A 14,614-nucleotide genomic window follows, 5' to 3' on the forward strand; every position below is an offset into this window, starting at 1 on the left:
AATACGTTAGTGTCAACATTATGTTGCCTGTGTTGTGAGGTCAAGTTAACTTTAATGTGCATTGTAGGGGTAGTTAGTTAGCCTTTACAGTACTATACTTAGGCGTCCACGCTCTTGAGGGAACTGACTCTACATGTTCTCCCAACATTGTTGCCAAAATTCATGCTACATAATTATTCCTCAGTATGAAGGTTGTTAGAAAATCATTTTATACTAGTGCAATAAATGGTGGCTAAGATAGGTGGTTGGCTAGAAAGAGTGTACAGGCACCATCACCCTTGAATGAAAAAGGTCCAAGACTGGTAAGCCCAGCAACCTTACAGAGCTAGAACCCAGGCTCTTCCGGTCCCATGGTCCCACGTGCCACACTTCATAAAGGCTCTGAGCCTCACCTGACTAGAAGGCAGGCTGCTTTGCCTTGGATTATTCTCACATTGTCCTCAGGGAGAGCTTTCCATGCAGGATGATGCAGGAGAGCTGTGAGACTGAGCAGAGTCTTCTCTGAGCTTACCAGAGAAGATGGTGTAAAACTCCTTTTATATTTGCTTGCTAATAAATATTTGCACTTGGGCTGCATTTTATCTAAGACTTTCTGTCATTGTTACACCACATCTGGCTCTAAACACCAACGACCATCCAATGTTTACAAAGGACCTGACAATCTTTAAGCAGCCAAATTGGCTTAGGTTAATTTCCAAAACCAGGACTCTGGTATTTGGTATTAAAAAGTGACCCAATGAGAGAATATTTTTAAAGTTAGCCTTCCTGGAATCACTAGAACATTTGAGTCATTCAAATCTATTACAATCCCTTTGACATTGGTAACTTTGGTTCAAATTATCTGTATACAGATACTATATATAAACAGACATAGGACCTTACTTAACAAAGTCCTTTTGTGGTAACAATTTAATGCCAAATGTTGCTGGAAAACCAGTTTTATGCTTTGCTTTTAGCCATCTTGAAGGAATTTTCTAGGAAAAAGTAACTCCCAATTAGTGATCACTGGCTTGAGTTTTCACCATGTCTTTACCACATTTTCAACCCTTGTGTGGATTATTTATAAACTTTATAGTTTCCTCCTTCTTGGATACACTTGAAAGATTTAGGTTGATAGCCTTTGATGGAAAACAGCCCTTTATGGATGCATCTTCCATGTCTTGAAATATATGTATGTGAATGCTTGCTGAACTCCTAGAAAAATGCAGGTATTTGGTGCCATTTTTTAAACACCAGGCTTCTTTCTCTATCCATTGCTACATTTTATTAGTCAATTACAATTGCCCTTTTAAATGATGGAGACAGGTTGTTTGAATGTACATTTAATTATGGGGGAAGTGAACTATTCTTTTAAGTGAGTTATCTGTGAAAGCAGCTTTTTAAACACCTCTTAAAAAGCAAAATAATCCATCACACTTTTATCACCTTATGTCTCAGAAGCAGGAAATTGGGTTCTGTCCAAAGAGGAGAGATTTTTTGCTTTGCATAAATGTAGCGCAGATAGCAGGAATCAAATCTATATTAATAGGAGCTCCTCCAGAAGCTGTTATGCAAGTAAATCTTTTTCTTCTTTTTTAGCTGCTAAAATAGAAGCTTACTGGATTTACTGTTACTTTCATATGGCATGAATTAAGCCAGACATTTCTCATCATATTTGTTTGATAAAGCATGACAAACGTTTGACTACCATCAGGAAATGCAGCTCTAAAATATTTGGATCTTCAATAAGCGAGTGAAACTCTGGCCATTATATTTGGCTTCTTTTCCTTAATTGATCTCAGATCACAGTAGAAAGACACCACCTTCTAGGTAACAATCAATAATAAGTGGTAGAATAATGAGATAGTACATCTTGTAATTTTATACATACAATAATTTTAATCTGCCTTCATCTGTCTATCACTGGTGCCTCTTAGGGAAGAATGGTTGGCCTTGGAAAAGCAACTTTTGAATCAGCTAGAAGAAGAATGAAGCGTATAAATCTCCTGTCCCTCCGCTATTTCATTTCTTCATTTGAATTTTATCAGTGAATTTTAGAGTTTCTGCAAGTCCTGAAATGGATCACCAGCTTGAGCCAAGTAGAGTGTGGGCCAGCAGTCATGCTGTTAAGGTCCTGAAACAACCGTTTCCTGTCCTGTTCATCGTCCTGTAGCTTTCAGAGGAAAGAAAAAGCTCAACGCGTCATCGGTTCATGTCTGCTTTTGAGGTACAGATATGGCCTATGCTCATGTCATGGGAGACCTGTCCTAAACCCCTCTGCTGCATGGTGCTGTGGCAGTTTAATCCTAAATCAGAGACATAGTCGAATACAAAATCATTTGGAGTCTCGGAATCAGCTTTGAACTTGTCTTACCTTAAGACTGCCCCCAGGTTCTTTTGCCCCACCTCGTGTTGTGGGTCTGTCTCTGCATCTGTCTGTGTCTGCCTGTGTCTCTGTGTGTGAATCTTTGTTTCCTCAGCTGTGCCCCAGGCTCTGGAAGCTGACCTAGAAGTAAAAGAGGAAGGGACAGCCAGGAGCTTCCCGGTGATACTTCGGCCCTGGAGCGGGAGTTCATCTGTGGTAATTTATAGCTTTGACAAAAACCTCTGCTCTTCCCTTAGCTGCTTGGGCAGATGTGTGACTGTGCTGCTGGCGGCTAGGTGACTCTCTGGACCTACACTCGGTTACCTTGGAGACTCTCACAGGGTTGTTAAGAGAAGGAATTTCTCTTTGCAACTCAGGAGGAGACTTTCCTATATCCTCCCAAGACAGAAAAAGAAAATCAAGCCCAGTAATAGCTGCCACAGGAATTATATCAACATCTCACCTCTGGTTTTCACAAGTTTGTTATGAGAAAGGGTAGATCAGAAAGCATCACTCACTGATCACCCAGTTAAAGCACAAAAAAAGTAATTTTCCTGAAGGTACATAGTTGATCATAAATAAAACACATATGCTGTTAGTAGCTGTTTTTTTAGGTACTTTCATTTTAATCTCTAATCCTTTTCCTCATGTAATTAGGAAGAGGTCAGTTTCCATTAGACTCTTTTCCTAAAAATTAAATTAGTTTATTTAAAAATTAAAGCACTTCTTTGGGAAATGTCCCAAAGTCCCTCTTTCTAGTCCCTTAGACTTTCTGAGTTTCGTCTAAACCTATTAGGCTGAAATAAGCCGTATATCATTTAGCAAATTTTGTCATATCTGTGATCTCCAAGATCCAAAATTGGACTGTCTTCCTACTTTTTCTTGTCCTAGGAAATTTAGCCATGTCCTAGGGAAATAATTTTTTTGTAACTCCTCAATTTCCTGCTTGGCATATTCATTCGTGCTTTAAAGGAATATCTTCTTAAATATTTTTAAGTTATCTGAGCTGATTGGAGGGGAGGAAGGACAAATAGTAATATGGACAATTAAAGTTTAGGTTAGAGAATCATTGGTGAATATTATTGTTTTCAAAATTATCTTCATGGAAGTTAGATAGTTTACCCTGGTCTTAAGTGGGATATTTTTAAAATAAAGAGAAACACGGGCCTGCTTCCTACCTTTTCAGATCAGCGCTCCCCACTAGAAATAGAGAGTGGTGGCCTCCACGTGTCAAAGCTCACACTGTGGAATCTCCCCTTTCTCCTCACCAGCCCCCCACCCCACCCCAACACACACACACACACACACACACACACACACACACAGTGGCCTCATATCACAGGGTAACATAATTCAAATAACACCAACTTTCAGAGCTAGATTGGGTTTGGAACCCAAGCCACTAGGCTGAGCTCTGATCCCTAAGCCTCACTTGTCTCATTTTATAGTGGAGGCACCTTGAAGATGGAAAGGCTAACGTTCCTGCCCAAGGTGACCAATGATGTATTAATGGCAGGGCCACCACTTAGATCCAGACATCAGCTACTGATCTGAGGCTGTACTTTCTATGCATGTGGGACCTTCAGTGGTCCCGCTTTGTCTCTAGATAAAGGTCAAGTCCGCAGTAGATTGTAGGGGAAACTCAGGATCTCTCTCCTGCCCATGTGTCATCTTATTTCCTTCCAGTCTTACCTTGCCCTTTCTCGAAGTACAGAATGGCTCTTAAATACACTGTGTGGCATTTGACACCCAGCTGCTTTCTATATTCTATACCCTCTGCCTGGAAAGCCCCTAGCCTTGATCCCTCCCTCAATGTTTTCTGTCTACTAAGCATTCACTCATTTTTCAAACCCAGATTGTCAGCTCCACCAGGAAGCCCTCTCTGACTTCTCCTCTTCTCCTACCCAGTTTTCATTCTGGCCCAGCACATTTATTCACTTATTGATTTATTCAACAAGTATTTCTGAACACCCACTAAGTACCAGGCACGGAGCTAAGCACAAATCACGAGCCAGTGAGCACAACTGACCAGCTTACAATCTAGTGGGGGACACAGACATTAAAGATAGCCAACACAGAGGTGAATGTGTCATTACAACTGGGATGATTGCCATGAAGGAAAGAAAGACTGTGATTGGGGTCTGAAGAACCTAATGAACACTCGATGTTGTGAGTTTTCAATCTGCACATCAGTCTTCTGGAGAAGGCTGAGAGCGCCGTGGCTCCCACCCCCACCGCCATGTCCCCAGCAGCTGTGAGCACCTTGGGGATTGGGAGGCAAGGAAGAAGTTGGGTGTCTGCTGTCATCTGATTCCCACCTCCTCCCAACCTAGTGGCTGCTAAGCACTCAGGGATCTGTTAGGTAAAGGACTTGACCATATACCCAGGACAGTGAAGAAGGGGGCCTGTGGTCAGGCAAGAAGGTGTGATACTCAGGGGTAAAGGTCAAGCCTCTTTCAGATCCCCAGTGAGGGCCGTTCTCTAATAAAGGAGATGAAGGGCAGGGAGGCGGCTCGTTGAATAAAACATGATCCAGGATATGGATAATGGCCTGGTGGGAGTCTTGTTAATTAATACCTGCCCTCTGTCTCAATTCTAAGGATTAATTAATGGGGTGTTTTACATACTCTTTACAGATCTCTTTGGGAAGATGCATGAATACTTTTATGAAAAGTATTTCAGCTTCTGAAAAGAGTCAAAAGAATATTCAACTATCTCTAAAAACTAAAAGTGCACCGATAAAAAAAGATCATCGACCCCGTACTTAATAATAGGCTCGGAGTTCATGAAGAGCACTTGGCGAGATACTCGTCCTCTGGGGTGTGTTTTCAATTTTAGCAGGTACTCCTCATGATGCCACAGGATTCTCATGAAGGTGTTTCTTCTTTTTTTTTTTTTTAAGCTGAGCCATCCTGCTACCTGTTGGCAGCTCAGCGGCTGCTCAGCTCAGGCTGGGACTCGAACCGCTGTTGCTCAGAGCTCAAACTCTTGAGCGAGCTCTTAACCAACTGAGCCACTCGGCCGGCCCTTTGTTTCTTCTTTTTTAAATTATGTAAACTTTAAGTTCTTGAAGTAAAATGCTTTTGTAAACTCAAAGTATAATCTAAATTACAGAGACAGCTCACAGCTTTTAAATAAAATGACTTGTTCTTTTTTCATCTTTTCTTTTTTAGTTTTGGTGGGTCACAGAAATGTAACATCTTACTGTATCCATTGAAGATGAAGCCTGTTGTACTAGCTTTCTTTTTCCTCTTTTTGTTTTAAATGCAAAGGCTATAGTGGGCCGGCCGAGTGGCGCGTTGGTTAAGAACTGGCTTGGGACGCCAGAGGGCCCTGGTTCGGATCCCACATATGAGGGCCAGTGACACTGCCCTCCACAGCTAAGATGCTGAACAACAGCTCAACCTGGAGCTGGGCTGCCGTGAGTCGCCTGCGATGGCCGGTGGGTTGCCATGGGCTACCGTATGTAGCCAGCAGCCAGCGTGAGCGGCCAGCAGCCACTGTGAGCGGCTGTCCAGAAGCCGGTGACTGATCTGCCTCACCTGGGAAGAGCGCAATGATGGTGCCAACTTGGGCCAGTGAAGCAACGTCCTCCACAACTAGACTGAGGAACAAAACAACAGCAACTTGTCTGTTCCCCTTCCCCCAATTCCCCAATTAAATAAATAAATAAATAAAATAAAATAAAATAAAAAAAGAATACCAAAAATAAATAAATAAATAAATAAAATGTTCATAAGAAATACCTTAAATGGAAGTTTTTGTATGTTTTCTTGTTAAACTTTTTTTAAAAAGCAAGACCATCAATATATTAAATTCTACTTTAAATAGCCCTCCCTTCAAATGCACCTATACTATATACACACATGGAAATACAAACTATTTTTTGAAGTGACCATTACAACATATTATTAGTAATAAACAAAAATGTTTGTTACTTATAAATGATAGGAAATCTTCACAAATTAATATATACAATATCAAAGAAAGGTGTTTTCTTAGTTTAATGAATCTTTATAATAATTTTTTTGTTTAAAAAAACTTTCATGGAACAAATACCTTCTTACTGGCTTAATTTGAGAAATGCTAAGAAACCCTTCAACCCAAATAATCTCCCTCACTGGCACCAAATTTTACCATTTGCATTTAATTTCCTTTATGCCAATCTTGGCTTCTCCTGGTGGGCTTTGGTGGTAGTGGCTATTTAAATTAACTCCATTTCTGAGAGGACAGTAATTCTCCATGATGCCTTAGTAAGCTTGAGTCCATCAGTTTCTTTGCTCCCTGAAAATGAGTCACCTGGGGTGACAGGGATTCTGAAAGGGGCCAGCACCAAGAAACCAGGTTGCTGTAGGGGCAGCCCAGAACAAAGAGTAATGGTCGCTGATTGTATTATGCAAATATCAGACGTTTCTGGGTGGCAAATGTGTGTTGGGTATGTGTGACTATTTTGACATGCCAGAGTCTTGAGCCTGATGGCTTTCTCTGATGAATTCAGCACACTGATCAAGAGGTTTCATTGGTCTAATTTATTCATTCCTTCAGTGAGAACTTGAACAGGAGAGAGATGGTTAAATGCTGACTGAAGCTGAATTAAACCAAAATTAATCTGTCCTTCACTATTGTGTGTTTCAGAGACTGGAGCACAAGGAAGTTTTAGTGGGCTTGTTGTTCCTGGTCTTCCCGTTCATTCCAGCCAGCAATCTCTTCTTCAGGGTGCGTTTTGTGGTGGCCGAGAGAGCCCTTTACATGCCGAAGTAATTACTGCTCATGATTTCCTCTTTAGGAGACCTGCCCTGTCACCAAACTGATAGTTCTAGAGACAGTCCTTGAGTGTATAACGATTAGATCCTTGTGGAGCTAAGGTGCTTATTACCTCAGCTTTGAAAACAGCCACAGAGAAGGTTGGGTGAGCTCAAGTCGGCATCCATTCACTCTAGGTTACAAAGGCTTAGTTCTAGTTGAAAGCTTGACGGTTACATGTGAAATACTGACTGGACTGTATTCAGGATTTTAGCAGCAGTCATTTGCCCAGCATCTTTGTCTAAACACTTCCAGCCTGAGCTGCTGAAATCCAGGGCACTTAGAGTGCGTGAGACAAACCTCTCAGGCTTCTCTGCAATAATGAAGAACTAGCAAGCATGCGAGTGCAGCCCTTACAGAGCTAACCTGTGACTATTCCTCCAGGGAAGGATGAGCTCTTTATGAGGGTTAGTTCCATAGGATAGAATGCTCAGGGGTGTCCGCTGCACCCCCACAGTAACCCTGCTTCTCCCACCCTGTTTTCCAGCATGGGCTACTGCATCCTCTTTGTGCATGGACTGAGCAAGCTCTGCACTTGTCTGCATCGATGCGGGGCCACCACCCTGACTGCATCCACTGTGCTGCTGCTGCTGCTTTTCTCTTGGAAAACCGTAGAACAGAATGAAATTTGGCCAACGAGAGAGTCCCTATTCAGGTATGATTCGATGCATGGAAGTGAATCTCTGGCCATTTATTTCTTTGTTTACATATCTATTTCCAAACAAATGAGGTAATACGGGTCTGGTAGTATTTGTTAATCAAGAGTATTTAGTGTAGTAATGCTCTGAATGGGAGATACAATTTAATTGAGGTCTTAACTTTAGTTTTTTCAAATGATACAATACAAAATCTAACGTGGGCTTGTTCTGAAGTAGATTTATAGAAGAAAAGCTTGCTAAGAAAGTTTTCAGTCTATGAATTCAGATGAAAACAGTATTAATGATGAGCTGGGCTGTAAAATCAGCTATAAACAAAATGAAATTGATAAGCCTAATTTCACTGTTCAGTCAAGCAACTGGCAAAGGTGTTCATGCAAAAAAAAAAAAAAGAAACAAAAATGCAATACATTTTTAAAGAATATTCTGGGACATTAAGCTGTGACCTGTAGTCTATTTGCTATATAAGGAAACGAAAAACTTTTTTTATGGTCTGGTAGGTTTTTATGTGGTAGAAGCTGTTTCTAAATATAACAATGTTAACTCACAACCCTATACTTGTAGTAAAACATAAGCATTCTTTGGGACTGTCACTTATCATGCTGTGTGTTCTGGGGTTTCTGCTTCACCCCTTTTCCAGCCACAGGGACCCTCACCTGCCTTCTGCTTGTATCTCAACACCATTTAAACTCCCCCCAACTCCAACACGCTGCCAGTGTATACCCTCTTGCAGTCATTTGTTCCTACTAAATTAACTGTCTGTGCTCATTAAAACCAAATTGGCCAATTCTATCACCCTCTCTTCTGATAGGCTGAATCAGAAGAGATTCTGATTCAGCCTATCAGAATCTCTTCCTCCCCTTTTCAGCTGGTGCCCATGGTTGGTTATTTTAGATGTGTACCTGGTATCCCATCTGTTATCTTTGACCTCTCTCTCTCTTGGTTTTCCTTGTGCTTAATTCACTAATTCCCAACCTTGAAAAGAATCCTCTAATCTATATTTCTTCTATTAAAAAGCCACAAAGTTTGCTGGCTAATGTCTTAAAAACAGGCTGCTCCTCCACCCCCCACCAACAAACTTGTTCTCTTTGTCCTCAGCTGTGTTGTGACTAAAACTTGTTCATCTCTAGTTCATGGCTCATGACATGACCCCCTGTCTCCCAGTGCTCATTGTAAAGCTGTTCCTCATCCCCTGTAACCTCACTCTGTGGGTGACTTTGATTCCTCCCCCAGTTTGATTGTGAGTATTCAATGAAATAAGGTGTGTGAGGTGCCTAAAGTCTGTGAGCAGAGCTCATGGGCACCATCTTTACTCGGCTAAGAAAAGAGAGGTCGTGTGGAATGAGTGCACTCAGCACGTTCTCTGTTTTCACAAGCTCCATTTTCATCTTCCTCCTTCCCTTTTGCCTCAGAGAAAGAGTTATGTCTATTACGAAGTGTGTAAAATGTCATTCAGTTATTTCTGAAAAGGGAGCTTTCCTCGCTTACACAGATAAATGACAAAATTAATTCATAAGTGGAAATTTTGAAGAATAAAATTCTGTTGGTAATTCCAGTCACAAGGCTCTCATTAGTTCATCTCAATCATTCCATTCTCATTTGTGTCTCTCTCACCAGTTGCCATTGAAAGGAGATTTTGGTTCAACAAACTTTAGGCAAGAGAAAAAGTTCTTAAAGACTGAGCCTTTCTATGTCAAACTGCTCCACCACACCAGGGTTTGCATAATCCCATGGGAACATCTGTTGGTCTACACTGCACAGGTGTGCATTAGTGGCAAGTAAGAAAAACTGACTTTGAATAACAAATAATAAGAAGAATATATTGTAAGAGTTGGGGGGAGCTCACAGAATTGAAGGAAACATTGACAAGCCTGGCTTATAGCTAGCAAGAAATGGGAGATGTTATGGGCTAGATTGTATCCCCCCAAAACTCATAATGTGGAAGCGCTAACCCCAGTACCTTAGAATGTGACTGTATTTGGGTTTTTGAAGAGGCGATTAAGTTAAAATGGGAGCACTGGTGGGACCCTAATCCAATCTGACCGGTGTCCTTATAAGAAGAGAATATTAGGACATACAGAAACACCAGAGATGCACATGCAGAAAAGAAAGACAACAAGATGGTAGCCATCTGCAAGCCGAGGAGAGAGATGTCAGAGGAACCCAAACCTGCTGACAACTTGATATGGACTTCTAACCTCCAGAACCGTGAGAAAACAAATGTCTATTGTTTGTAGTATTTTGCCACTCAGTCCGTGGTGTTTTGTTACGGCAGCCCTAGTAAACTAATACGGGGGCTTGAGAGTAAGCTCTGAGAATCATCACTGAAACAAATAGGTAAATGCCCATCATTTTTGTTTCTCCTGGTAGAGAAAATCCCATTATCTGAGCCTGAATTCAGATCGTGTACCCTCATCCCAACCAGGTTAGTGAGAGAACTGGCTTGTCCCAAATAGCTCCTTGGAGGACCCGCTTGGACTCATGATGACGAAAGCAGAGAATCTTGAGTCTCGCCAAGAATGTACACAGTAGGCAGAGGGGGGATTTTCCAGTAGGAAATCAGGTATGGTTAGGAAGGGGGAGCAGATTCTGGGATGCCAAAAAAAAAATTTTGACAAATGTTCTTTACATTCTGTTCTAATAAGCCATTTAAAAAAAAACATTTTACTTTCTTGATAGAAAATAAACATTCAGTTTGGCACACATGCCATCTGCTTTCTTTATACACCAAGTAGTACTGTATAACCTTTGCTTTGGGATTTCATTCCATCGCCATCAAACCAGAGCAAGCATATTGTGATTTAGAATAAGAAACACATATTTGGTCTTCATCCCAGGATCTGACACCTAAGACCCTTGGAATTTCCTAAGGAATGAGAAAGATAAAGGTGTTCTTTGTCACGTCAATGAGATGGCTTTTGGCATGCGTGGAGAGAGCATGCACACTCCATGACCTTTCCCCATACCCTGCTCTATGCGTCTATTCCATCTGGCTGCTTCTGAGTTATACTCTTTTATAATAAACCAGTAATCTAGTAAGCAAAATGTTTTCCTGAGTCCTTTGAGTCACTCTAGCAAATAATCAAAACCAAGCAGGGGGTTATGGGAACCTCCAATTTACAGTTGATCAGAAGCACAACAACCTAAACAACCTGGACTTGAGACACATCTGACTGAAGTGGGTTGTGGGACAGTCTTCTCAGACTGCCAATTTCAACATGATCCACTTCAGAAAATTAGAAGCAATGTCAAAAGTTTGGGTGAAGATGATATTTTGACAGAGGTCCTACTTCAGTTTTCTCCTGTGTTCTAAACTATAAACCCACTTGACCGTTCCTAGGACATATGGCTTTGCCACGGCCTATCTAATTAGATGGGGTGGTTTTGTTTGGCGGTGCTAGAAGCAAATCTACAGAAAATCTTAGCATAGGCCTTTGTCTTGGAGAAAATTTAAATCCTAGTCAAGTTCCAGTCTTTTTCAAATGAGCTTCTTTGCAAAAAGGAGATCCCACTAACAGATACATTTTCAGGATGACACAGAGGACACCCCCCTAGTTTCCATTAGCAAGAACCTTACAAACAGGAAGTACAAGAACTCAGCACCATGTTTCATAACACTGTTAATAAGGGTTTCCATTTACTGGAATGCTGTGCTCAATGGCTTACAAGTTTTAACTCAGTCTTTATAATCCCATTTTACTAAGGAATCCAAGGCTCAGTGAGAGTGAGTAATCTGCACATATTGACACAACTAGTAAGAAGAGAGTCAAGATTTGAGCATGCATCTGATTTGAAAGCCAAAGAATACACAAACTTCGTTGTTTTTATGTTTTCCAACCTAAACTAGACCCAGTGTAAGCAAAGAAGAATATTCACAATTATACTGCAAGAAATTTTCTTTAATACCTATTAAAAACAAGCCATCTGATTTCCAAACCTAGGGATGGTGATGACTACACTTCTTTACCTGGGTATAGTTATTGCCCATGTCACCTTACATTTGTTTGGATTAAGTCAATTATTGAAATGACTTTCACACTGATTACTTTTTCCTCCAGAATCTTCAAAAATATCAAAAAAGACATAAAATAAAATAAGTTTTCCTTGATATCCAGTTCATGAACTTTCTAAAACTTGCTTAGGAGTATCCATGAACCATGGGTTAAGAACCCATGGTTTTGATCAGGAGGAGGGATTGGGATTAGGGCCATATTCCCTGCCACATAGGATGACCAGTTGTCCATTCACTGGAAGAAAGCTGATGGGCTCCTGAAGGAACTGATCTCACCATACCTTAAAAATGAACATTTCAGATCAGGGATAGGCAAACTATAGGTTTTGGGTCAAATCCAGTCCTCCACCTATTTTTGTTAGTAAAGTTCTATGGTACACAGCCACGTCTGTTTATGTATTTTCTATAGCTGCTCTCATGGTACAAGAGCAAAGTGGAACAGCAGAGATCGTATGGCTCTCCCCCCAAATTATTTAGTCTCTGGCTCTTTACAGAAATTTCTCAACCCCTCGATTTAAAACATTCCACATTGCACTTCAAATAAATCCCAAAGTCTCTAATGTGACCCCCAAGCTCCCTCAGGTGTGTTCACTCCCAGACTCAGCCTTCTAAGATCCAGCCAACCTGAATTTCTTGCAGTTCCTCAAAAGTCCTCCGCTTAGGATAGTCTGCCCTCCCCTGCCTGCTTTCCCTTCTAGAAGCTAATTGCTATCTACTCCTGAAGTCTCGGCTTAGCTGTCACTGCCTCCTAGCTTTCCCTGGTCCCCACTTCTGGGATAAGGCTCCTCTTCTATGGTTCCATGGCACTTTGATGGACACTGTAACAAGCTGTTTTGTAATTGCCCATATTTCCTGCCCTTCTGTAAGCTCCTTGAGAGCAGGAATTCCAACTGTGCCCAGCACCCAGCACAGTGCTTGGCACATAGTGGGCCCTGCATATACATATATTAAATTACTCTGATTTTCAAATGCTTGAAAATTAATTTGTCCAGGACATCTCACTTCTGGAATTTTCCCCTATTAATGATTCTGCTCCAGGCTGCACAAACTTTCCCCTTCCCTTTTTTTCCATTCACTTAGAATTCCACTGTGTGCAATTTGGCCAGACCAGGCATGTGATAATTATCTCAAACAAGCATGACTTCACTACCCACCATTTCTGAGTAATTAAGAAACTTTCTGAGTCCCCATGCACATCCCTACATCAGGAATGTGTATTCCTTCCAACAGACACCACTAAGCACCGTGCGTACAAAGGAGGAAGCAGTAACTCTGCAGGCTAGGAGGGAGGTAGATGACAGCCTTGCACCCCACCCAAGGCATGATTTCCCACATTAAAGGAAGTCAGAATGGTGGGAAAGAATAAAAGGAAAGAAGGCATAGAATAAAGAGGCGCCACATAGTATATGTGCTCTCATGTTTTATAGAGGAGGTTGTGGTTTTGGATTATTCTCCTTTTATGAAAGCCATTTAATCTTTTCTTCCTTTGATTCTCTATGGTGCTCACAGAGATAACTGAGGCTTTTTCCTCAAATCTCCATGATTAAAAGGCCTGCCCCTTTTAGATGGGTAGACATGAAAGGAAAAAGCCGTGTACCTACTGCCAGGCTCCTCCTAGAAGGATGAGTGTCTGTAATTATCCTCTGCAGCATCTAGCTTTGCAACAGCATAAGCCCACTGTCATTGCATCTTCTGCTCACTGCACCCTAAATTATGAAAGCCAGATTGGCCTGATAATTGAGATTGTTTCCCTGGTTGTATGATGTGCTCTCAGGTCTAGAAATGGGTCCAGCTGTGCTCCAGCAGATGCCTCAGGTGCGGTGACAGAGCCCTGACCCAGCTCTGGGTGTGTCTCCTGTGGCACATAATAACCCTTATGTTTACATGTGAAGGGCACTTTGTTCATATGTTAGTAGCATGTTTGTTTAAATGTGCATACCTGCCTTCTTCATCATTTTCCATGTAGACATATTTAGTATCTCAACCCAAGGTGGCAAGGTAGATAAACACCATGCCTGCTTCCTTCCATGAACACATTAAAATTATACATACATAAATACGTATACATGAACACAACTAAATTATAGAACAGTCAACCTGGAGAACCATCTGAAGTCTCACTGAACAGTAGTTTTATAACTAAGGATATAAAGAAGAAGCCACGTTGAGCCGGATAGGAGGGGTGGAGATGTGAAATGGGCTGATCCCAAACCTCCATGTGGCAGTTGAGAACTGGGAGAAATATTTCAGCTACAGAGATTCCCCCTCAAGGAGCAAGAGACCCAAGCCCCACACCAGTCTCCCCAGCCCAGAGTACTGGAGCTGGGAAGAGGAGCCCCCATAACATCTGGCTGTGAAAAACAGTGGGAATTCCAACCATCCAGGTGGGGCGGAAGGTTTCAGGAAACCCAGCTATCCTATTAAACGGCCACGCACAGACTCACTCACTCAAAGACACTCACCTTGGGCTCCAGCGGAGGGCCGGTTACTTGGGGTGCATCAGAGGCATATGGGGAGCGGAATGAGGTGTGTGGCTTTGAAGCAAGGGCTGGAGGGCAGTCAGCATTTTCTCTGTGTGGGGTCCTTCTCCCATGCAGCCAGCAATCTTTCCTGTGTTGAGCCCTCCCTCTCTGGACAAATCTGAATCTGATTGGCCTGGTGAGCTCTGCTGCTCCACCCAGTTGACTCACTGAGACCCTCCCCCACCCAACTCCCCCAACACCGGAAGCACTTTCTGGCCAGGAGTCAGCCCCACCTACATTGCATTCTTTCTTAAAAACCAATCAGAGTCTGCAGGCC

This window comes from Hipposideros armiger, unplaced genomic scaffold, assembly GCF_001890085.2.
Source record: "Hipposideros armiger isolate ML-2016 unplaced genomic scaffold, ASM189008v1 scaffold_610, whole genome shotgun sequence".
Classification (NCBI taxonomy): domain Eukaryota; kingdom Metazoa; phylum Chordata; class Mammalia; order Chiroptera; family Hipposideridae; genus Hipposideros; species Hipposideros armiger.